This window comes from Lygodium microphyllum, chromosome 3, assembly GCF_053477565.2.
Source record: "Lygodium microphyllum isolate KBCC chromosome 3, Lygodium_microphyllum_v1.1.10, whole genome shotgun sequence".
In the NCBI taxonomy this organism is placed as follows: domain Eukaryota; kingdom Viridiplantae; phylum Streptophyta; class Polypodiopsida; order Schizaeales; family Lygodiaceae; genus Lygodium; species Lygodium microphyllum.
The window spans coordinates 128647226-128670946 of record NC_141137.1 but is presented as its reverse complement, the minus strand read 5'-3'; the positions used below and the strand labels follow the sequence as shown (position 1 = coordinate 128670946).

General features: G+C 41.9%; 1 long non-coding RNA gene and 1 pseudogene across 11 annotated transcripts in view; both read left to right on the top strand.

Moving 5' to 3' along the window:
* LOC148038888 (uncharacterized) overlaps nucleotides 1–23721 on the top strand; it is a 103404-nt gene that overhangs the window by 60106 nt on the left and 19577 nt on the right. The window contains exons 6-7 of one of the 11 annotated variants that reach the window (XR_015690335.1): nucleotides 1517–1825; nucleotides 2138–10162. The exons of 1 other annotated variant lie outside the window; for it this stretch is intronic. This is a non-coding gene — a long non-coding RNA (uncharacterized LOC148038888). 9 more of the 11 variants (XR_015690334.1, XR_015690339.1, XR_015690337.1 and 6 more) reach the window with 9 other exon arrangements.
* Nucleotides 16591–21821, top strand: LOC148038889 (uncharacterized; annotated as a pseudogene).

Below are 23721 nucleotides of genomic sequence, written 5' to 3'. Positions count from 1 at the left end.
ACTAAGTCGGACCATGAAGATCCCTTGGCCCAGTAGGACCGCCTCCACGATCTGTGCTGTGCCGATGCGCAGCGTGGAGTGAAGCCAGTCCCGAAGCTTGGCCCTAGCTGGAGAATGTCCTATTACCTGACCATAAATTGTTGTTTCCTTGAGCTCCATTTCCTTAGCTCAGACGGCTAAGAGCTACTCCTCAGAGAGAACGACGCGCAAGGTGTTTGATTGGGGGGCACTTTGCTGAGTGCGCCAGCATCTAACCAGAGGTTTCCATTGCACGTCCCTTCTGTGAGACAACCAATCATGTCGCGGTGCTACCTGGTAAGGGGGTGGTTGCTGTAGATAGAGGGAACAACTAGGGGATGGGGGGATCAATCGCAAGGGGAGGGGGTGGGGGGCAGCGAATTGTCAGGGCGTCGGGGAACGGCCAAGCAGGTGGGGGAAAACAACATAGGTAGAATTTAACCTTCTTCAAGCCGCTAGCCTATTGCACACATTTTGGTGGCAGCATAGGTAGATTTTCTCTCTCCTTGCATGTCTAAAATTCATCCGACATCCACACAGTGGTGTGTTCACTGTTGTCAGACGTCTTTGGGGGCTGCCTTGCTGTGTCTCAGGATCCGTTGGAGTAGACACACTCTCTAGCTTATTACCTTTGCCACAATCCTTGAGACATGAGAGTTTGAGATATAGTATTCATTCACTGCATAGTGTGTTTGTTGCATGAGAATTGTGTTATTTTGATTAATTCAATTTGGATTATTAACTGTGTTGATTGTCTTTGAGTTACATTAACCATAAGTGTGTTCTATTATTAGTTTGCATCATGTTCTACATTTTAACCTTCTTCAAGCTGCTAGCCTATTGCACACATTCTGGTAGCAGCATAGGTAGATTTTCTCTCTCTTTGCATGTCTAAAGTTCATCCGGCATCCACACAGTGGTGTGTTCACTGCTGTCAAACGTCTTCAGGGGCTGCCTTGCTATTTCTCAAGATCCGTTGGAGTAGACACACTCTCTAGCTTATTACCTTTGCCTCAATCCTTGACACATGAGAGTTTGAGATATAGTATTCATTCACTGCATAGTGTGTTTGTTGCATGAGAATTGTGTTATTTAGATTAATTTAATTTGGATTATTAACTGTGTTGATTGTCTTTGAGTTACATTAACCATAAGTGTGTTCTATTATTAGTTTGTGCTTTATTGTGCGGTTTGTTGGGTGTAAAAGCCCTTTATGTTCTCCCGTGCATATATTACTTCACACACATGAACTCAACCTAGTGGGTGTAAGTGTACCGTATCCTAAGTATAAATATATTCTTTTATACTTTGTGTACCACAGTGGTACACACCTTTCCATTGACTCACTCTTATTCTCTCTCATTGTTCAGTACTATTAAGCACCTTGATTAATTTGCCTACTCTGTGTGTATGTGTGTGCGCGCGCGTGCACTTCCACTTCTACTTGACAAACTGGTATCAGAGCATTGATTCACCAGCAGTCACAATTGTTGCACAGGCACTAGTTGTGATTAGAAATAGTCTTCAAGCTAGGCTATAGAGGCGATGGTACTGTTGAAGATGCGTGTCGACAGACTGACGGGCGCCAAGTCGCAGAGGCAACAGCATTGCTACAGGCATAGCAATCAGCATGGGCTGCTCGGAGTAGGTCAGACGGACTGATGAAGGAAGTGTGTGTGGTGGGCGCCAGAGACGGATGAAGGCAGGTCGACGGGAACTGACGGGTTGACGAGTGCATGGCGGCGATAGTCCACAAGGCCAGGCGGCAAACACAGAATGCGTAACGGGCCGACAGGGGCCATGGACAGTAAGGCAGTAGGTCAACGTTATTTTTAAAATTTGGAATTTTTCTTTTGGCTTGCTCTCTCTTCTCCCAGGTGTTCACGTGTGCAAACGGAGACCACAAATTTGTGCAAATTTGTTTCTTAAAATTTGGGGCTTTTCCTAGATTTGGTGCATGACACAACTTTCATAATTCATGATCCACAAGTTGTAGACATTGAGTACACGGCTTGGAAATTTTGGGCATTTTCAAATGCAAGTGAATTTTTTTTTCTTGTTTGAGCCAATTTCTTTGAAATTGTGCACTCTTGGACCCTGAAATTTGGGGCTTTTGCAGAATTCGTGAAATTTCAGCAATATTTGCCCGTACTTGATGCTCGGGAAGATGTATTGATGCAATTGGAGTAGATTCATTGCAAAATTTTTTGGGGCTTTTCACATTGGTGATATATTTTGAGCCAATTTGAGACTGGACAGTGAAATTTGCAGCAGATTCACTGCTGAGTGGGAGTCTTTTGACTTTTGGATGCTTCAAATGTTGAAAAAGTACAGCTTCTCTTAGCACATGTATTGCTAAATACTCACTATGCAATGAAACAGTGGTAAATACAACATTTGGGTCATTGCATTTGGAAATTTTGGTGATGTATTACTGAAGTGGGAGTTGTCTTTAATGCAATGTATTAGATTTGATTCATGTATATGTTGTAATCAGTACTTGAGACTAAAATTGTAGCTAAACATTTGCTTCTTGGACATCTTGGAAGTACAAGAGTATGTACCTCTGCTGTTACAATTTAGCAACCTTGCTATTGGCTAAAAAAGCATTCAACCATTTATTGGAGTTGTATATTGCTGAAGATGGCCGGCAGTGCATCTACATCTAACACAAAGAATCTCTTTGAGATTTGTAAATCCAATGGCAATGGTTTTAATCTTTGGAAAGATCGTATGTAGGGTATACTCTTTCTAAAGGATTATGATGATGCTTTAGCAGAACATAAGCATGTTACTTTGTTAGATAAGGATTGGGCTAAAATGAATAAAAAGACCATTACTCACATTAGAATGGCCGTCATAGATGATATCTTGGTTGATATAAAGGGGCTTGATACTACCTATGTTGTTTAGGAGAAACTCAAGGCTACTTATGAGAATACAACTCTTGTCAATCAGGTACATCTCATGCCGAAGCTGGTCAACTTGAAGCTTGATGAGTCCAAGCCTGCCTCAGAGCATTTGAATGCTTTCATTGGTATTTTGAGTCAGGTACAAGATGCAGGTTTGCCAGCTTTTGATCCTAAATTGAGGGCTATCTTCTTGCTCATGACCTTGCGTGCACGATTCATGGGAAGCATTGGTTGTGTCATTGAGCAATAACCCCAACTTGACATTTGATGGTGTGCGTGGTTAGGTACATCTCATGCCGAAGCTGGTCAACTTGAAGCTTGATGAATCCAAGCCTGCCTCAGAGCATTTGAATGCTTTCACTGGTATTTTGAGTCAGGTACAAGATGCAGGTTTGCCAGCTTTTGATCCTAAATTGAGGGCTATCTTCTTGCTCATGACCTTGCGCGATTCATGGGAAGCATTAGTTGTGTCATTGAGCAATAACCCCAACTTGACATTTGATGGTGTGCGTGGTTCTATTCTCAATGAAGAGATTAGATGCAAGAGAAGTGGAGAAAACAATGGATCAGCCTACAATGTAAGAGGAAGACTTGAAAAAAGATCTAATGATAGAAATAAAAACAAAAGTCGTAGCAAAAGCAAGAAAAAACATCAAGATGTAACTTGTTATCAATGTGGTCGCAAAGGGCATAAAAAGCTCAATTGCAGGTACTTTAAAAGGGAACAAGAACGCAAGAAGCAAGCTAATGCAAAAGGCAAAAAGAATGACAAGGATGGTAGTTTTACCCCTAAAGAGACTGAAAAAGTAAGTGTGGTATCTAGTGTTCTTATTGAGGAAATAGAAGAGGATAAATATGCTGATTTGCTGGTTGCATTTTTAGATCCGCTTGCTATGATAGTGGAGGACATGTATATCACTAAAATGGATGTGATAGATGATGTTGTTGTCAGCTCATGATGGTTTGTCACAATCGTGGATTGTTGACAACGGTGCTTCATTTCATGTAACTCCATCGTTGAAGTGCTTTTGTTCTTATGCAGAAGGTAATCTTGGAAAAGTCTACCTTGGCAAAATCATGCATGTGATATTGAAGGAATGGGCACCATACACTTGACTCTAGAAAATTGTTAAGAATTGATTCTTCATGATGTTAGGTGTGTACCTGGCATCAAGAAGAGCTTGCTTTCTATTGGGCAATTAGAGAACAAAGGTTACTTCACTATTTTTGTTAGTGGAATGTGGAAAATACAGAAAGAGTCTATGCTAGTCTACTAGAGGTGGTAAAAAGGGGACTCTGTATTATCTCTATTGCAAGGCACTTCCTGGAAAGTTTATTGCAATTGCTGAAGTACAATCACACATGGGGTTATGACACAAGCGTCTTGGACACATGAGTAAAAAGGGTTTGCGGGCACTTTCTTCACTTGGAAGATTTTATGTGAAAAACTCAAAAGCTTGACTTTTGTGATGATTGTGTTCTTGGTAAACATGTAAAGAGTCTATACTCTCATGGAGTCTTTGGGAAGGCATGTATCATGTATCTTGGATTTAGTCCATTTTGATGTATGCACCATGCCAATTAAAACTCATAGTGGTTTTCGTTATTTTGTGTCTTTTATTGATGACCATTCTAGGAAGCTATGGGTTTACTTGCTTAAGCAGAAAAGTGAGGCATTGGATGCTTTTAAAAAGTTTTATGCATTGGTTAGTACTTAAAGGGCTTAAAGTTAAAATGCCTAAGAACAAATAATGGGGGAGAGTATGTATCTAAAGAATTCAATAAGTTTTGTGATGTCAATGGGATTAAACGAGAACTTACAACTCATTATAATCCATCATCTAATGGTGTGGTTGAGCGATGACCATTCTAGAAAGCTATGGGTTTACTTGCTTAAGCAGAAAAGCAAGGCATTGGATGCTTTTTTTTTTGCAAGTAAAATGTGGCTGATTATATTACTCAAAAAATTTGATTACAACAGAGTGCTCATGCTCAACAGAATAAACTAGAGCTGATGCAAAGTCACCACTACATCATGTATACAAGGCTCTCAAGGTGGTCTAGGGGGGATGGGGGCAAGAAGCCATGGGGGAGGGGTATATCGCCAAACGGCACTGCCTACCTGCATCACGAAAAATAGGCCTTGCCCGCCCCAGGTACGCATGAAGTGACCACGGAGCTCCTGATGAGCCCTGGACTCGCCCTGCACCTGGCCCCATCGGCCACGGAGGGAGTGAATGATGGAGTTTCATAGCTCTGCTAAGGTCGCAGGTGCTGAAAGTCTCTCACCGCCGAAGGCCACCTGGCATCGCGCCTTCCAGATATGCCATCCAGTAAGACTCCCTATGATCTCCCATATCTCTGAGTGGTCTACTATGGACTCCAGTACCTGTCGGATGGGTAAAGCCTCCAGACCAACCACTACGCATGACTCTGCCTCGATCATGAAAATCGTGTCCTGCATCCCGGCCTCATACAGAAGGTGACGGCCCTGGCTAACTACCTGCCAACAGAAAGCTCCCCATGAAATATACCTGAGGCTGGGGGCTATACGTCGAAGGATACAGCATGCTCCTCTCCACACCAGCTGCGCCTCCTCACAAGACCAAAGGCAGTGCTTTGGGGTTTCTAGAAGCTGTTGTGTGTAGCGCTTACAACCTCCCTCCTTCTGCATCTAGGCAAGCCAGCTTTCCACCCCCAAACCTCCATGTGCCACTAGCTATAAAAAATACGACACCCTCCTCGGCCTCTAGCTATCCCATAGGCGGCGCCAGAAGGGCTCCGTGATGCTGTGCTCCGCCCAGTATGTGCTGCGTGACGGCGCCTAGTCCATATCCTCCTGCATCAATACATGTCTACCAATCCTAGCAGTGTATTCTAGGAACCTGGGTGGCTTTTTGGCAACCATAGAGGCCGGCCATAGCCACTCTCCTGGATCCCACTCCAGCTCATCATGTGGTCTACCCTCCCAGATCAAAAGGCGCCACTTCTTGAGCTCCATCCAAAAAACATAGAGGTCCAGTCGCCAAGTCTTCCCCTGAAGACCCACCACCCGAATCCTCCTCCATGAAAGGGTGGCAATCCCCTCATCCTGTTGCCCTCTGTCAAGGGCTAGACGTCCCCCCTCCTGAACGGCAAAGAAGATCCCCTGGGGGGCGCCACCCACTCTACCTGCTACCTGAAGGGGAATGCCTGCTGGAGAGAACCTGGCTGCCCATATCTCCGCGGTCTCTATCGGTTCTCGTATCGGGGGGGCAAGCCACTCCGGAGATATTGCTGCGTCTCTTTCTCTTCTCCTCAACTCCACTCCTCTCGTGCACCCTAATACTCGCTGTAGCACCTCCTCGTCTGCCATCCTGTACACCTCCCGCCGTGTCCTGATGGAACGAGTCGGGCCGGCCTCCCACCCAACCCACTAGATGTGGGGGCGCTCACCTATTTGTGCCCCTTCCCTATCTTTGACCTGGAGGTTCCAAATCACCAGCTGACGGTCTATTTCCTCTTAGCAACCCGGGGGGCTCTGGATTAGGGCCTTACGAAGGCCCTGCCACATGCGGAGTAGGCTCCGCAGGAAAGGTGTTGTGGGCGGGGTAATCTGGGCTGAAGTGAAGATCCATCTCAGGGATGGCCTCCACTCCGCACCAAGCCTCGGTTTACAGTCCTGAAGGCCCTCCTGCAGTAAGACCTTCCAGGTCTGCCCGCCTGGTGTGAGACTGCAAACAACTAGCTTGCCCAAGAGGGCCATACTTTGATATTCTGGGTCTATGATCCCAAGCCCTTCCTCTGATCGATGTCGTATGATGGTTGCCCATGCCACCTTGGCCTTGGAGTCTCTGGAGCCATCAGACCCCGACTAAAGGAAGTTCCGCACCAGGCGGCGAAGCTGCCTTACGCACGATGAGGAGAAACACCAACATGAGGCGATGTACCAGGCCGTCGCTAGGAGGACCTGGTTAACCACCAGGGCTCGACCAGCTAGTGAGAGGCGAGCCGTGCTCCAGTAGGTCAGTTTCCTCCTAATAGAATCTAGAACAGGAAGAAACTGCTAGGTAGGAGTGATATCAAGTCCCACTTGGAACCCTAGGTATCGGACGGTCTGCCCTTTGCTCACCCATCTAAATCCCAAGTGGACTCCCCACTCCGTGCTGGAGTCCGGGTCTGTGAGGAAACCAACCGACTTTCGCCAGTTGATTTTCGCACCCGCTGCAACACAGAACACATCAAGAGCCAGCCTCGTTCTTTCCAGCATCACCTCATCATCCTTTATGTAGAGTCTTGTGTCATCTGCGTACTTTGAGTCTAACAACTCAGTCTCCTCTCTCACTGGAAGTCGGAGGCCACGTAGTCCGCTCACATGTGACCTGAGGAAGTGAGACGGGGCTAGGGGACAGCCCTGTCAAACCGATCTCTCCAGCCGGACCTCCTCCCCTTGCCTTCCGCCTATGAGAACCCTACAGGTGACTGATCTGTACAGGCCGGAGACCCCATGAATCCAAACGTGGGGAAATCCTAACTTCACCATGATACCCTCTAGGAAATCCTAGTCCACCCTGTCATAGGCTTTCTCGAAGTCCAAGAGTAGTACTGCTAGTCTTTGCGCATTGTGCTGAGCCCACTCTGTCGCCTCAAAGAATGTAAATACATTGTCTAGGATGCTCCTTGTTCCGGTGCTGGTTTTCCCCTTGTGCACATGTGGTAAAGGCCTCAGTAGAGCCAAATCTGTTGGTTCCTATCTCCTTAAGATGCTTGTCATGGTCCAAGAGAAGCACGGCTAGCTCCTTCCATAGAAGAGTCTCACATACTGTTGATGTAAGAAGTCTGATATAGAACATATCATACTTAAGAGATGGCAATCGGGTAAGGAAAACCATCACCATATCCTCGAAAGATATTGTCAGACCAAGTGATGCAAGCTCATTCTCATATCCTCCATTTTGTTGATGTGATCCGTCATAGAAGAAGAGTCATCAACAGAGAGTATTTGAAGCTTCTTCTCCAAGCTAATACAGTGGGCTAAAGTGTTTTGATGCTAGAGGGAAGAAAACTTTGTTCACACTTCCGCCACCATTTGGAACTTGCATACATGAAGTTGGATAAAATCATGTAGGCTCATAAAGAGAAAGGACTAGGCTTGCGAATTGAGCCGATTCCAAAGGGTTGTGCTATCCATAGTCAAAACCAACTGTGGGATCTTGGGGGATAGTGACAAAGGCCCAAATATTGAATGTGTCAAGGATACACTACACATTGTAGGACCCAAGGGGGTAATTAGATCCATCCAATCGATCTTCTTTTGGTATTGAAGGGAGAATGGGCAGCTGAATAGAGTGTGCCATCATAGGCACCATAGGGCCGAAAATAGGCGCTATTGGACACATGGAAAGAGAGGGGAGGAGAAGGCTACTTGGATCTTTGAGACTTGTTAGAAGATGGTGCTCATTCAAAACGGGTCACTGACCTCTGATGTTCATGGTGATCATGATGCTTATTGGAGGGAGTATGAATGGACTCATCTTAGTCACTAGACACATTAAATCAGTGGTATTCCATCTCTGTAGACCTACAAACACACTTAATCTACTGTGTCTTGCTGTAAAAGAGCCTGAATGGAGAGAAAATTTCTGCTACACCTGAAAAGAACAATGGTAGATTCCTAGCTTTGTCAAAAGCCCCTAAGTAATGTAGAAAAATGTACATTTTCTGCAGTAGACAGCAGGCTAAAGATCTGGGTTTTCTAGAGCAGTGTGGTCTCCTTTGGCTAGAACCTCAATGTCCTCACGTAGGCGATGATACCATGCAAGAGAGTGCAACAAAGGAGAAACATAAACAAGGAGAGGAAAGAGAGGAGAGAGACAACAGGAAGAGGAGAGAAATTTGCATTGGATCTAAAATGAATGCTGAATACAGCCCCTGCACACAGCTCAAAGCATAAGTGAGGGCACCGGATCAGGCTGATGAGGATGGGAGCACTGGAGATGGGAAGTTAAGGCTAGAGCCAAAGTGTGCAACTTGCAAGACAGGAATGTAATTTGCCTCAATTGAGTGGCTGGTTATATATAGCCATAAATGATGAAAATTGGCCAAACGGCAAACAAGCAAAGAAACTGCAATTGACCAGCCTGCTCGGGAGTGAAATATGCAGTGTGAACACATCCAACACTCACTGAAAAGGAAATGCACACTAATTGAATGATGTAGAAACGGAGATGACTAACGGACAAAATGGTAGGCTAACAACAATGGCTATTGCAATGGTTGCAGTGGTTTAGGGGCTGAATGGGTTTTACAAGAAGGAATATACTTTGCACAAAAGAAGACATTGAATGAGCATTGAATTGCTTTTGTGTGTAGGTCTTGATGTAGGTTGTATGTGGTTAGTGAAATGGGGTGTTTTTAGCTTGAGAAACCTTCACACAATTTTTGATTAATAATTTTGGATTACGGATTCTATATGGGGTTTCTTGTAAGTGAATTTACAAATATGTATATAATCTCAATTCTTCTACATCACGAGTTGCATATGGGTCTTCCTGTAAGTTGATTTACTTTGATGTATAGTTACATGGGCATCAAACTGTTTGATGTCCAGAAATGTATAGTAATCTATTACTCGCACCTTGGAATCAATTGTAAGTAGATGGAAAACTTCAAAACTTGCATCTACCTCTCAATTATTTTGGTACAATACTGGGCAATTCTCATGTTACATTGGTTTAGAATTGTTTTATTAGTAGCAGGGGAACCGCATTGTACTTGTTTGAAGCCAATACCATACTGGTACCGTACTTGTTCTATACGGCATGGTACCTTTATTCTCGAATCACCATAATGTGATATTTTGATCCTTAAAATATAACCGACGCTCAAAGTATACGCAGGCATCCATGGCCTAATTTGAACACCTATGGTCAGTGTATTGACGAACGGAAGATTAATCAAGAACGTGTAAATATATATAGGAAAGGCTCAATGTTTATGCAGACCGCTTTGGAGGCTGCCATCGTCTAATCTATCAATAATTCGCAATAACCCTTAAACCATTGTCATACAGGCTAAAGCATACATGTAGGCAGTCATCGCCCAAACTGATTTGCGCTCGTATGAACAAACACACTAGTTATAAATCACTCTTTGACGTTGTAAAGTGATAATCCTGTATAATTTGAGCAATTTAAAAATCTATAGAGGACTGCTGCAAAAAGATCCATCTGTAGGGATGTCATGTTTGCGGATGTTACAGATCACCACCTGATCACCTGAGACCTCAACCTTCCACTGAACTTTCTACACAATTGCAGTGATAGAACGTTATCAAGGGCTGTTGGACTGATCGAATGTTTTCAAGAGCTGTTGCATTGATAGAACGCTGTTAAGAACTGATAGATTAAAATGGCACTGATAGAATGTTGTCAAGAGCTGTTGGACTGGACCTTTGTCGAGAGCTGTTGCATTGTAGAACAAAATTGCACTCATAGAACCTTCCTTTCTTTGGGAAGCTGTTAGACGTGCGCAGGGTGCCCGGCCACAGAGAGGGCAGATGATAACTTGATGCTAGCAGATGCGAAGTTTACATGGCGCGGCATCACAGAAAACCTCAATGGATATTAACATACTAGCCATATGGGCACCTTAGAGAGCATGGTGAGCGCTGGAGGTGGCTCAGCTCCCTACTAGCTTCAGTTTGGTTCGAGCATGATCTCGTCAAACTCCTTGGCCCTCTAAGTCTGGACTGACACATTGATGCTTGGAACAAGTGTTACCTTGGACCGTCGACTGCGTGAACAGGTTAATGAGTCGTAACAGCTCACTGGCAGTCCTAGTCGGGAATTGGTATGGCTGGAGATGTTTGGCATGCCTCTGACTTCCACTTTTTTAACTTCTAATGGAAGCGCCCTCTGTTGACCATATTCTTGACCACCTCAGCCGTGAAATCAGCCCAGTTCATCTCATTTCTGCGCACCAAGTAAACCTGTGTGAAAATGGACTCCCATGAAGGATTTCGGCGTTTTGGTTTGGTACAGCTGGTTGTAGAGTTGGTATTGTGGCTTGTAGTACTGTCGCTTTGCGTTTTTTAGGAGCTAACTGAAAGTGTTGTAAGAACTTCAGGTTTTATGGAGAGACCTCTGTGTTTATCGATTTTTTAATGTCTTTCGCCATACCGCTTGTGAACTTACTAGGTCAGCAGGGTGAATTGTTCCTTAAAACGTTTCCTAATAAACTCTCTAAAACCAGAATGAACACCCCAAATGTTTGACTACTGAAACTATAAAGAGTCATTCCTAACATAAATCATGCAACTAGTAAACCCTAAACCAATGATGGACATGCAATATTTCGTTGTATAACAAAACACATGGTTAGCTGACTCCTTATCTATACCATAGCATTAAGAAAAGAAATAAAAGGAATATTATATAAATCTCACGAAGTGAATTCAAACACAACATGCAATTAGAATGGTGTACCAATTGCACCAGCAAAGGACAAAGTCTTCTCATGAATGAAAACCTAAAGTGATAGGACAACTCATTAAAAAGTTGGATAATGTTCTTGTATCCACCTTCATAGGGATGGTAGTTATATATTTGTTAATACATTCTAGATGGTATGCAAAGTATGCACACTACTCGTAATGTACTTATGTACTTTTATTAGTTATGTCATGATGCATAAGTCAATTGATTGTGAAAACACGGGATTTTGAGCACATACATAAGGGTTACAACGAACTTTGCACTTATTATTCTTTTGTTTGTATAATAATGGATAAGCCAACTATTTGTGTCAACATTGGATTCTAAGCACATACATAAGGGTGACAAAAAGCTCTTTTAATGTATCTCTCATTAAAATTAAATGTCTCAAGGCATAGCTTGTTGCATTTGATGAACTCAATTTAGTTAGTAGGTTAGTTACCAGTTTTTTGGTTAATACAGAAGGCTCTACTAAGGGTTTTGTACGTGCACTTGGGCTCATGATAAAGTGCATGTAGAGTGCCCTTGCATTTGATGAACTCATTTTAGTTAACAGCTTAGTTACCAGTTTTTTGGTTGATACAGAAGGCTCTACTAAGGGTTGTGTACGTGCACTTGGGCTCATGATAAAGTGCATGTAGAGTGCCCTTGCATTTGATGAGTGAATGGACATACCTCACAAAATGATTTTACAAGGCATATATTTGGTCCAAGCATTTGGTGTACCAATCAACAAGGTAAGAAAAAGGCTTGGTAAAACACATTTGATCTTACATAGACTTTGGTAAGAAGAGTGACCATTCAAATAGGAAGAAAAACTTTTTGTTGCTATTGCTAACAGAATTGTTATGTTATCAAATACTACTAGTAGTTATGGATCAAGTAGAAGATAGAAAAGAGAGTTTATGATTACTGATATATGAAATATTGATTCTAAACCAAGGGGTTTTGCATAGTATGCTCAAAAAGGCTATGCATTCATCACATGCAATGCAATTATGATTGTTTTGTGCATGACACAAAAAATCTTTGGATTTAAGGCTAGCAAGAATGCTGCTGTGAGAGATGCAATAGAAGAAGATGAGAACTTAGGGCAAATGGAAGATAACATTTGCAATAAAAGAAGAAAATGGAAGAGAGAAAGTTGCAATAAATGCCAAATACAATGAGGACTAGTCAAAACCCCCCTTGCATGTAGCCCTAAGCATCAATGAGAGCACTAGATCAAGCTTATGATGGAAGAAAGCATGGAATGATGAAGGAAACCCATCAAATGTTGGAATTTGTTGAATCTACAGAAAATTGATGTGATATCTACTAAAGTTAACTATAAGGAGTTCAAAATGTTGAAAAGCAGCCATGTTGCTCGAGGAGTGCCATAAATGCTAGCCAACTAGGTAAGCAATCATAAAACAATCATCAAATGTTGATTGCTAGAATAACTATCTATCACCCTCATATCACAATGTGAAACTAATCTCCAATCACGAGAAAAGAAAGGTGATAAGATGAGAAATAATCTCAGCTAGTGTGAACACAATAAAATAGATTGAAGAAACACACTTAAATTCATGCTTAATAAATAGGTCCTATAGAAGAATCCTTAATAAATATAGTTTTCTTAGTGAAGACAATATGAGTTCTAAGTTTGATAAGGCTATGAGGTTAGAAGAGTGGAAAGGCTAAATTGAGAATCTACAAGGCTTCCGAAACGAAACTCAATGGATGGTTAGACAATAGCGGTGAAGTGCTATTAAGAAGAAATTTCACCAACAATGATAATATTCTATGATGGATGGACATCTTATAAGAAACCCCATTTAGGAGTATTATGACTTCAAGCACCATTATTGATGAGCCAAGCCCTCTCTTAAGATGACATAGCCACACAAGAAGGCTTGAGCTCATGGACATGAAGGAATAAAGACTCATAAGTAATAGTTGGGACGGAGATAATGGAAGGCTTAGATGATTTCGCTCCGTTCTTTGCTCCTAGACAAAGGTAAGGATATCTCTTCCAACACTTCTTGGGATTGGTGGCCTTCTAGACTTTTAGGGTCCCTTTGTAAATCTATGTTAGAGGTTGAAGAAGACTCAACAAGATGAAGGAACTATAGGGTAAACTTTTGTTCCTTGATCGTGAGTAATGGTGCTAGCTATGGAGGAGAGAGAAATGACAAACAGTGATTGTGAGTGAGCTGAAACAAGAGAGTGGAGTGTACTTTTAGAAGTAAAAAATGAAGTGAAATTACAACTCCACTTTTGGTCATAGGTTGACCTAACTAGCTTTCCACCAACTAACTATAGTTATGTTTTTTTACTCTAGAGCCTAGTGACATGAAATAGATATCCTACATTGATACATGAATAAGTGTCCAAACCATAATAAATACATTGGGTATTGCACAAAATTGACACATTTTAATACCTCCCTATAGTGCCAATTTGATGAAGTACAAGGATGATCAATCATCAAAGGGTATGGAGCTTAAGGATTTTAAAAAAACCTCAAACTTCTCAAGTGGTAAGGCTTAGGTGAACATGCTTTCAACAATTTCCTATGTGGGTACACACATGAAGCTTCTCTCCTACACATAGCATCTCTCTTTGAGATAATGGTAATGGACCTTAATGATTTCATGCCACTATAATAGCTTTTTGACTATTAGAATAAATGGGTGTACGACCCTCTGATGGTATATGTAGATGAATCAACAATCTACGCAGTCATACACATTCTATTATTATGGTGAAGATTGATGTGTATTTAACCTCACAAAATGAGGTAGCTATTATCCAACTATTTTTTACTTAGCTATGAAGTATATGAACGGTCTAGAAATAAATAGTGTCAACACTAGCCCAATCTGAATCACTGTAAGTCTATGGAGTCAAGTCTCTCCCCTTAGGAAATAATAATGCATGTGATTAAGTATCTTACAAATATGTGAAGATTCGCTTAATACCTTCCCAAATGTATGGTCCATGGGTTGTGCATATACTTGCTCACATGAGATACTGCATACTAAATGTTAGGGTGTGCATTGCAAAGATAATTAAAATAAAGAATAGCTTGATTGTAAATTGCACGTTAAACATCTTGTGGGAGCTTTCGCTCAGCCGCCAAGACCCACGAACCGCTTATTGCTTCAAGTATTCCAAGTCGAGCACTAATGGCTACCTCACACAAGCCGACGCGCCATCCATATCTATGGGTGTAGTGAGCTTACCTCCATGCCGATCGAGTTACCTCCTCTTCCCTGCACTCCGGTAGCTCCACAATCCAAGTGCAAGCTTCAAGCAAGCTCCATCCTCAAGCTCCACGCTCCAAGCTCCATAGCCGCGAGCAAGAGAAGAAAAGAGAAGAGAAGAGAAGAGAAGAAGAGAGGAGAAGATGGAGAGCTTCTTCTCCCCAGTCCCTCGCCCTCACACTCTCACACTCCCCCTCTCAAGCACAAGCTCAAGCAAGCAAGAACAAGAAGAAGAAGAAGAGGAAAGCCACTTTTGGCCACACACAAGAATGAGCTTCTCATTCACTTTTCAACTTTACATACAAAACCCTAAATCCCTTTTGGGTGATCATCCCCTTATCCCCTTTTTTAAATGGCCAGCCGTGGCCTAGGTCCTATTTCTCATTATCCTTCTATCTTCCTAGCTTCCTTTCCACCGCCCGTCTACATTTACAAATTGCACAGGTGAGAGCCCGACGCTCCTTAAATTAAATCATGATGCGCTTGCGCTCTTTTACAAAAGTATTGACTTGCGCTTTTCCTTGTGCATCTTTTTTCCTTATTTAGGACTTTTCTGCGCTTCTTGTGTTTCTAGATTTTTCTTGGTGCGCTTTCGTCTTCCGTTTTACTTTGCCTTGGCCTTTGTCTTCTGCTTTAGCTTTTCCAGATTTTCACCTTGTTCGTCTGATGGTTAACACATCTCTTTACCATCATGCTTGGACAACTTTGGGCCTAGCTCCACAAGAGTGCACATAGGTTTGCAATCTTGTATGTTATACTTATGTAAAAGCTTGTTCACAAACTGACTATGACATGATGACACCATCCTAATTTTGGGTGAATTGAATTCCTAAATAAGAAAGCTTGTATCTAACATAGCAAATGCATATTTTAATTTAGCCTAAATTTTTCAATTTCATCCTCTGTAGGTCTTGCAAGCAATATCTCATGTAAATAAAGAATGATAATCAACAAGTCTCCCTCTTCATACTTAATGTATAGAGTGGGAACAATTGAACTATTTTTGGACCCTTTGCTAGCCAAATAAGAATCAATTTTAGAGCACTATGCAAGAGGAGCCTATTTGAGAACACAAAGAGCCTTATGCAATTTGTAGACCATGTGTTCATTTCCCTTTATCAGCAACTCTGAAGATTATGAAACATAGACATCCTCATATTGGCCCCCATTCAAAACTGTTTTCTTTATATCCAATAGATGTTTTTTCTAGCCATAATTTGCAACCATTGCAATGACACATCTCAATGTATGTATACAAGATATAGGAGCAAGGGTTTCTTCATAATCTATGCTCTTCTTGTGTGCATAGCCTTTTACTAGTCGTGCCTTGCACTTGTCAATAGTGTCATCGGCTTTGCATTTGAGTTTAAAGATCCATTTGTGCCAATAACGTCCTTACCAAGTGGTAAATCCACAAGATCCAAGGTAAAGTTAGTTACAATAGAGTCCAACTCTTCCTACTGTATGGCTTGCATCCAATCTACATCTTGGTGAGCTTCATTGAGAGAGGTAGGCCCATCATCTAATAGTGAGCTCATGAACATAGGCTCATCACAAACATCATCTAATAGTGAGCTCATGAACACAGGCTCATCACAAACATCATCTACTTGCATAAGATCAGTCAAATGTGTCCCCCCTACATTTGATGTTGTATATTTAACAACCCTTCTAGCATGTAGAGGTAAGGGAGCATCCATTCTCCTCTTCCAAAGAGTTTGTAACAACCACCTAGAGACACTTTTAGTTGCAGTTATAGTAGTCCTTTGATATTGTATTTTATTTCCCACTGCATGAGGTAATCCAAGATCAAGTGTTTGTTGTTTGAGAGCATATGGTGCAAAAACTTCTTATTCTAATTTGTCAGATGGACCATTTATAGTAGGTGTACACTCCAAAGAAAGTGACAAAAGACTCTCAAAGACATCACGTATCATGGATGGCTGGCATCCTCAAAGTGATCATGTGAAAATGCAACGTTTTCAACAAGGATAATATCTTGGTAGGCCAATATTTTATTGGTGTATTGATCATACAAATGATGACTATTGCTCTTTGAACCATAACTAATAAAAATATGTTTGACAACTTTGTCATCAACCTTTTCACAAATCTCTTTAAGAGCATTTGCATAGGCTATGCCTCCAAACACTCAAATGTAGTCAATGTTGAAGTTCTTGCCATACCAAGCTTTAAATGGTGTGATCATCTCTAGTGCTTTGGTGGGTGCAAAATTTAAGACATGATTCACATACTAAAGGTCCTCAAGCCAAAACTTGTGTGGCAACCCCTTGCTTTTAAGCATATAGCAACTTGTTTCCACACCTTTCATAGCATACATGCAGTCATAACTACCAATAGAGACAAGTAAACTTTATACGCTCTCTGAATTTTTTTAATGCTATGAGCATAGATGTACAACCATAGATAAACCAAGAACTCAAGACGTAGTTGTTTTAACAAGGTTTGACAAATCAAACGATATGCTCTTTGAACAGCTTGTGAAGAGATACTCTTGTCGGTTGCTAGTTATGGGCTTGGAAATGTGAAAAGAAGGGCTTTGTCATGCTCATCTTTGGGTGCCTTGGCATGCTCAATGCAATGAAGCATGGCCGAGATTGGAAGCACCAACACTTGGCATATTCACCACCAATTAGAAGTTATGAGTAGAGGAGAAACTCATTCATGAAAGGGGCTTCCAAAATTGGGTGCATCAATGCTTGGAAATGTGAAGAGGTCTTTAGAGTATTGTGGCTCTCACTTTTTTGTGACTAGTTGTTCTCTACGAAGATTTAAAGAGATAAATGACAATGCCATGCTACCCATGTTATCAGAGCGTGCTCCTGGATAATCAGAGCGTGCTCCTGGATAACCATCCTTTTCCCATAAGGAAATTCGTCATTCTAAACTTCCATGCTTGGAAGTTGTTCTTGTCAAGCTTTTCAGTGATAATCTGTGAAAGAGAATCAGACGCCATTATAGAATACTACAAAAAATTCTGTCACTACAAAGAACACAGCTTCAGCCTCACAAGAGCAAATCTGCAAAACTGATGAAAGTGGTATTTGACCACACAGTCACTTTCTAGTGACGATTTTGCATCAATAGGCAACAAGGATGATTCTGTAACTCCCAATGTCTTTACGCACAAGCATATGATGCAATTTCTACAGTAATTTTTCACCGACTTGTAGAACAGTGGTCACACAACATAAAACAGGGCCTTTTCCTAAGTGTGTGTAGAAAGCTTTTGCCTCCAAAACAAGCCCCGAAATGGCCTCAAATAAAAAAAAGAGAGATACCAAGGGCTAAAGCCCTATCCCGCAACATATACTGCCCTCTTGCTATACTGCGAAGGGTGTCTCAATCTAAGACAATGCACTCTTGCACTTTCCGGCGGTGCTACCTGCAGAGACTTGCTCCCAAACAGAAAAATGAAAGCAACGCTGGTTCTCTTACCAGAACACCGCGAACTTGGCTTGCTTTCTTGAGCTCCTTACCATGAACAAGGCTCTGATACCATGTCAAGATTGTGGAAGAGAAGGAAGGAGTCTCACTTGTAGCTTTCTTGCTTGCACAATGGGGGAATACACACATAGGTAGAGGCTGAAAACAATTTTCCTCTTCTTAGTTGTGTAAGCCAAAAGAACTCAAGTACATAAAAATAGAAGAACCCTATATATGGGTCTTAAACCAAACTCAACTAACTAAGGTGGCATACTAACTGAGCCACGAACTAGAGTAGATAAGGATAGTTGTCATCTAGCTATTATTCATGGGCGGTGTACCAACCGCATCTGCACAACTGACAAGTCGGTGACATAAATGCACAACGGTCACCCTGGCATATCACGAGTGGAGCTCGATATCTCAACAATCAAAACAAGGTATTTGTCATATTCTCATTAATGTTTATAAGCTGCGAAAATTAGTACATCTATTTGATAGTATCATCTACATGGTCTTTTAGATACTCTATTTCCAACCATACAATCCTCATGCCATAGAGGACAAGGACAAACCATTCATACTGATAGTCCAGGATGAATGGATGTTGCAAATGAGTAAGAGGTTCTCAAAGAACAATGCTTGGGTAATCGATAGCACATTCAAGACCAATGTGTTTGGTCTTCCACTTTATGCGGCGGTTTTACCAAACCAACATGGGGTGGGTATCCCTATTTGGTTTATGCTATACACTAGTGACAATTGGTCAAACCAAGAGATTATGGCTTTGCAAATCACCATGAGACTAGTCCTCTCTAGGATGGGAGATATTCGCCCTGCTGCCTTGGTGATTGATAAGTCCCAGCCAGAGCTGGAGGCGCTCTCGAAGGTTGTTCTGGAAGACCCTCATTGTTGGACCACTGACTACCTTGGTGGCAACTGATAAATGATGCGGATCTAGGACATGACACAAGCTATGGTGGATCAAAGATGAAGACCAAGTTCATAATGACATGGACAAGTAGAGACCAACTATTACACAAGTGAATTAGGTTCCAAGATAGATTAGCTTGGACTCATAAACACAATCTTGTGTAGAATTGACAATGACAAGACACTTAACTGAAAGTACCAAGCATCATGATATTGTATTCATTTCATAGTCAAGTACAATGCTTTATAGGCTTTGAGTTGTTCCACTCTCCTCACTGTGCATATGGCATTCAGGACAGCTCCTCTTGGAGCATACATCATTTGTCTATTTCTCAACACCCCCCCTCAAATGATGAGTCCCTACACTTGCTGGCTTTTGCCCCCCCTTCATGATAACATGGCCCGAAAGATTAGCTCATAGGCAGCCTAGTCAAGTTAAAGCTTGAGACTTTACATCTTGGCAAGGGTTGTACAAATCAAATTCACTAAGGAAAAAGAAAGATCCACTATGGGAAAAACATATGAAAGATACAATGAAAATTCTTCAAAACAATCTGTCAGAGTTGTTGATGGTAGTGGAAGCATATTCTTCTTCTTCTCTTTCTTCCATGTATTGGTTCTGGTGATGATCACTTTGCAATTGTTGGGCTCTCTTCTTGTGGAAACATTCACTGGTTACATGGCGAGTCTTACCACAATAGTGACATGTAATCCGATCCTTGTTATTGTTGTTGATGAATCCTCGACCTCTTCCTTTAGGTCCAGTAGCTCCTTTGGTGTACAAAAGATTTTCCCTAGATGATGAGACATTGTCTTTTGCATTCTTGGTTTTTACTTTGCCTTCTTCATCGAGTAGTGAGTGCTCAATATCTTTAAGTGTGAGGCTTGGAACATTACTCAAAGTGGACACAAGATTTTCATATGGATCCTTGTTTACACTTGCAAGCAGTACGGCTATTGCTTCATCTTCCTCAATATTCTTTTTAAGAGATGCATGTTGAGTTTTTAAACTCTTAAACTTATTAATGTGTATGGTCATAGAAGCACTGTCTTTGATATCCAATTTATAAAACTGCATGAGAAGTTTTACCTTGGAGTTCTTTGCTTGAGTACCAAACATTTTATCAAGTTCCTCCCAGGCGGTTCTAGCATTTCTAATGCCAGATATATGATGTAACACGTCATCACTTAGTCCCCAGGCAATGATGCCTAGTGCCTTATTATTCATCTTCTTCCATTCTTTGGATTTGAACTGTCCTTCTTCAACGAACCCGTCTTCATCATCTTCCTTCTTGTTATCTGCATCATCTTCAAACAGGTCCCACAAGTCTTTCCGCATTAGGTGATACATGGTCTTTTCCTTCCAGGCATGGAAGCCTTCTCCATTGAACTTTGCTATTTGCTCAAGCTCTGCCATGTTGCTAATCTTCAGTTAACCAGCAAAAAATTGTATTTTAATGTGTCAAGAGACACAAGAGAATCAGTGTCAAATTGACACTAGTTGAGTGTTAATGGATACTAGTCGGTACTTGATCTGCTTCCTCTCAGGAACTTCATGGGTGGCTTTTGAGCTTCCTTGGACACTTCCAGACTAGTAATGAGCTTCAGAGAGTATTCCTCAGTTATCAAAATCACTGTTGATGATGGTAATGAGAAAAAGAACAAGGTTACCAAGCTTTTCAAATTTCTGGATATGGCTTCCTCTAGGGTTTCAGACATCTGACTGTTCTTTCAGTTCGTGCAGCTCAACGAGTTGACCATTGCCCAAGATATTGCATGGGGAGTAGGCTTGCATAGTGAGCTTCAAAAGCCCTATGCTCACAAGGTCGACTGTGAACCGTACGATTGGCGTCAGCAGTACGATCGTGGACATGCGCAGACTAGACAGCGCGTTTCGATTTCTGTAATGCTGGAGCTGGGAAGCAGTAATGCCATCGATTGAGGTGCTAGGATGAAGCGTCTTGAGCAAGGAAAGATACCTCCAAAAGGAATCACTTGAAGATATGGCCCGTAGAGAGAGATCCAAGAGCTCCAAGGTGGGCAGGTGCAGTCTGGCTATGGCTGCCACAAGGTCCAACTGAGATTTGAAGTTGAAACTGGAGATATGAGCTGAATGTGGGCTGGTTAGAGATTACCAGAGGTGAAGGGAGACTAGAGATTCAGCATATGAGCTGTGCCATGCCCAACTGGGCTCTGATACCATGATAAATGATGCGGATCTAGGACATGACACAAGCTATGGTGGATCAAAGATGAAGACCAAGTTCATAATGACATGGACAAGTAGAGACCAACTATTATACAAGTGAATTAGGTTCCAAGATAGATTAGCTTGGACTCATAAACACAATCTTGTGTAGAATTGACAATGACAAGACACTTAACTGAAAGTACCAAGCATCATGATATTGTATTCATTTCATAGTCAAGTACAATGCTTTGTAGGCTTTGAGTTGTTCCACTCTCCTCACTATGCATATGGGATTCAGGACAGCTCCTCTTGGAGCATACATCATTTGTCTATTTCTCAACAGCAACAAACGTCAACGTGCATGCCATATTATTCTATGCTGGTTTCACACAAAGAAAGCATGGGTTGAAAATCTCTTGCCATAGGTACACCTTTTCAATATCATTTTACTTTTAAGCATTGTCTTTTTGTGAATTCCATGAGCTTGACAGTGAGTACTTCACATGTTCTTGCGTGAATCAAGGTCCCTACAGATGAGCGCGATCATGTGTATGCCTCTTTGTCCAATCTTATGCATTGCCCTACAGAGTTGTAGTTTGATGATATGTTTGAGCAATTGCTTCATCATTATTCCGCTCATCCAAATGTGGTCCGATACGTTACCAATGGATGGTGTGGGAAAGATTGTATTTGGCATGCAAGATGGCCCAAGTTTGGTTGCATGTTTCCACATGGCAATGTCGACACAACCAACCTCATTGAGAGACTTTGACAATATATCAAGTACACTCTACTTGATGCTAGGATTAACAGGTCCATTTTGGATCTACTGCACGCCCTTGTTGGTGACTCGTCATCGGGGTCTAGAATGGGTGGAATCGGCTTTGGAGTTTTTCAAGCAAAAGCAAGAGATAGGTAATGTGGTCAATTTCCTTGCTATTTCCACATTTGACCTTTCCTTGAAACACATTGTTGTCTTATACATGTTTTTTATGCCAGCTGATTTTGAGCGCTTCAAAGTCTATGGGTCAAGCAAGAGTCATACGGCTAGATTGGCAACAAGGGAGAAGATTCTTCAGCGGTATGAGCAAGATCCCTCCTCTCTTCAAGTCATTAACGAGGGGATCATGTTGTTTAAAATAGCAAGCACAACCCAACATGCAAAATGGTATCATGTAAGTGTACAATCAAACTACTGTGATTGCCCTGATTGGTCGATTGACTGTAAACATCTTCATGGTATGAGGCTCATCTTGAAGAGCTATTTTCCTCACCTTCATGAGGTTCTCCCCATCATCGATAGTGTGCATGCCTTTGATGACATAAAGGAAAGACCAGGTGGTGATGAAATCCCAGGATTGGAGAGACCAGGTTCCGATGGTGGTGTGCAGGAAGAGGATCTCGTGTCCTCCATCGCAGACTTTAGAGGGCTCCTTCAGAGGATCGAGGATGGGATTCCATCCTACACAGCGGCACAAATGGATGCTTGTATGCGCCAATTGGAAAGTGCTAAAGAGTCTCTTGTTCACATGTTCACACCACAGGAGATTGACGTGCCTAAAAAGGGCAGGATCTATCAGATCCAGGAAAATGTCACACAGACATGCCTAGGGCATGGCAAGGATCATCGTCATGGTCCAAATGAGAGGGGGGAGTCTTCATCACAACCCAAGCGTCCATCTATCACAGGCGTGTTACGGCGCAAGCATCAACGAGGGAGGGGTCGTGTAAGATTTAGCTCAAAACCACGGATATATTGTCCTCATTGCTGCACCAAAAAAATTTTGGTGGACCCTCTCGCAGTGTATTCATGCCATACTTGCCATGCACTGCTCCCTCTATCCTTGCGGTATGCTCCTCGTCCAACGGATTCTATCTTGATCGGCAGGGCTGTGTAATTGTATGGTGAGTCTTACATTGGCACTTGTCGTATTTTGTATTGCACCTACAACAGTGAGAATGAGGAGTGACTATTTTCTCTCTTGTTCCCTGATGGGTCCACGATCACAGAAGTCTTGGCATCTAGGTTCAGAATGTTTGTATTGTACACATGATTGTCCATTTAAGTGAAATCCCATTGGCATCTCATTGTTGATTTTGGTGTCTCATTCTTGCATCTGTTCTATTCATTGTCCAAACACTAAAGCCTGAACCATTACCCTAAACCATATCCTAAGATCCTAAAGCATTAACCATGTGCTCGTTGCGCAAGGATGCAAGCATGTGCTCGTTGCTTTCGTTGCATTCGTTCTATTCATTGACATAATAAACAAAGACATAATAAACCTTGACACAATAAACTTTGCATTCGTCTCTAACAATGTGTATGGCAAACTTTGCATTCGTCCCTATCAATGTGTTCACACAAACTTTGATGGTAGAAAATTTGCATATAATTGTATAATGTATGGCAAATGACGACAATTCATCATGGGCACATAGATGCATACAAGGAAACTTTACATATTCACCTCCAAGGATAGGTCATAATTTCA